Below are 2,667 nucleotides of genomic sequence, written 5' to 3'. Positions count from 1 at the left end.
GCTGCGGCCCGCAGCTGGGAAGAGCCCAGCGTGCCCGCCGGCGACGCCGCCCCGGGTCTGCAGCAGGAACGTGGTCCGCAGTGGGGGGCAGCACGTGCCTGGGTGACGCTCAAAGGAGCGTCTCAAAGGCAGTGACGGGGTGTGGCACGCGCCACCACAGCACGTGCCACTGTGTACACGGGCTGAGGTCAGCGGAAGGCCATGGGGGCCTGTCTTACCCGGCCCCTGAGTGGCGTGACAGATATGTCCTGCAGACACGTCTGCTCCTCTCTGGCCCTGTGACGTCACCCTGCCCTTCGAGGCCCCGGTTCCCCTCCTCCCAACCCCCAGGGGGCCTCCAGGCCTCAGCTGCCCGCTGCCTCGGCCTCATGCTTTTGCGGGGCTCCACGGGTAGGGGATTAGGTTTGCTTTCCTCCTGTTCCTCTGTCCTCTGTCAGTTTAGTTACTAGACCAGCCAGAGCCTGAAGGGGACAGAGGGCGTCGTGTGCCCTCACAGCCACAGGTTGGCGCCTCTGCCTGGAGACCTCCCGGCCAAGACGGAGCTGCGGAGACGGACAGCAGGCTCCCGGGGCCAGGGCCGAGGAGTGGGCCAGGCTCGGACTCCGAGGGCCGAGGACATTCTGGGGGCGACGGCCCAGATGGAGCCTTGAACGGCGGTGCATTTGTCCAAGTCACAGAGCAGACCCCGACCAGGAGTGAACTTTGCAGAACGACACTGAACAGAGATGGACGCAGCCGCGTCGCGGACGAAACGCTGGCAGAGCTGAGTGAGAGGGAGCCGGGTGGGGTCCCGTCTCGGAAGCGCAGCTGCATGGGGCGTCCTTGGGAGAAGCGGGGAGTTGGCTACAGACTGAAAACTGTGTGACGTGCTACACTGACCAGGAGCCCATGTTTCTGGACGAGGACGAGGACGCCCTTGTTCTTCGGGCCGCAGGCTGCTTTCAGACCCCGGGGTGGGGTGGGGTGAGAGACGGGGGTGGGGGTTACAGAACTAAAGCAAGCCTGGCCAGGACTGTATAATTTTTCAAATTTCCTATATGTTTTTAAATTTGTAATAAAGGTACATGTTTTAAAATGCCGTGAGGAACATAACACTAGCCAGGCCGTGGCATCTGGGACCGAAACTCAATTCTGAATTCCTGAGCCAAGAAAATGCAAACGGCACCCTCCGATCCCGCTCTCCGGCTGGAAGGATGTGCATCAGCTCACTGATGGGCTCTGCGTCTGCTTGGAAAAGTTCTAGAAACAAATCAGAGCGTCTCTGGCCGGGTCTTGCTTCTGTCCCTGGCGGCTGTCGCCGGGCCCTGGTCCTGCCTTCCCCAGGCGCAGCAGTACGGCAGGTGGCCTGAGGGACGAGGCCTGCAGCCGAGGCCAGTGCCCCCAGCCACAAGGAGGGGCCCACGGGAGTGAGTGTGGCGGGGGCTGGTCTGATGGCTGCACGGACACCGGCTGAGCAGCCTCAGCTTCTTCTGGCTCTGAGGAATGTAGGATGAATTCTTTCTGAATTTTAAATGACATGGAAAACCCCATAGCTTTACTGTTTTATTTAAATTTCACCAGTGATTCTGAAACTATGCACAAACTCCTATTTTCAAGTGCGTGATTTGAAAGATTTCCTTTTTCTGCAAATCACAGTTACCTGTAAGAAAGCACGCCGACTTTTCTTTATACGATCACCTTTAAATTCGCCCCCTCCACCCCGCCCCCGCCACGCCACACGCTTCTGACCAGTGGAGGGACATTTTTCAATGGACGGACACCATCTCCTCATTATAGCCAAGAAGGCGGAAGCCAGGAAGCAGGGCCCCCGGATACTCTGGACTGTAAGGCAGACTCGGGATGGCAGAGCCACCCTGGGCCAGGGTCATGGAGCAGGGGGCCCTCCCTCGCTGGGGCTGGCCGGGTCCTCACCGAGGAGGGACATGTAGGCACAGTGCCAGGCCTGTCTCTTGGAGTTGTTCATTCGATGGAGGGCCGAGAGCGAGGCCACAGACTACCAGCAGGACCCAGCCCTCCCACCGGACGCCTGCACCCGGGCGGCCTCTGGGACCGCAGCGCCCACAGTTCTGCACCCGGGTGGTGGCGACGGGGGGCCACTGGGAAGCCGGCCCCCAGGCCAAGCAGCCTGCTCAGGGGCACACACCCGGCCAGCACCGCCCTGGGCCAGGCACACAGACTGGCACCCACAGCCCACTACCCCATGCCCGTTGGGTGCAGTCTCCTGGGGGTCGGGAAGGAGCCCTGGGCTGGAGGCGAGGAGCTCACGCCCCGCAGAGAACCACCGGCCGGCAGCCAGACACGCGCACTCTTCCCGAAGGTCGGCGGCCTGGTTCTCAGTGTCAATCCGGGAACAGCCGTGGGCGGCTTTGCCACCGTGAGGAGCCCGAGCTCCTCCAGGGCGCCGAGGCCGGACCGGCGGGCACACGGGCTGGGAGCCGGGCTTGGGCCTCCCCTGTCAGAACCCTCGGCTCCTCACTAGGCGCCGGCCATCTGACCACGAGGACTTCGACTCCCGCTACGCGCCTACCGGGCCCAGTGACCGTCCTCGTTCCCGCAGGGACACCTCCCCCAGGGCTCACGGCGATGAAAGGTTTGTGTGAAGTGCGCGCGTCCGTGGCCCTGATGGGGAGGCGGCGTGGTTCGTGACTTTCTGAAATCTCACGCAGC

This window comes from Pteropus vampyrus, unplaced genomic scaffold, assembly GCF_000151845.1.
Source record: "Pteropus vampyrus isolate Shadow unplaced genomic scaffold, Pvam_2.0 Scaffold406, whole genome shotgun sequence".
In the NCBI taxonomy this organism is placed as follows: domain Eukaryota; kingdom Metazoa; phylum Chordata; class Mammalia; order Chiroptera; family Pteropodidae; genus Pteropus; species Pteropus vampyrus.
This window is presented reverse-complemented; position numbering follows the sequence as displayed.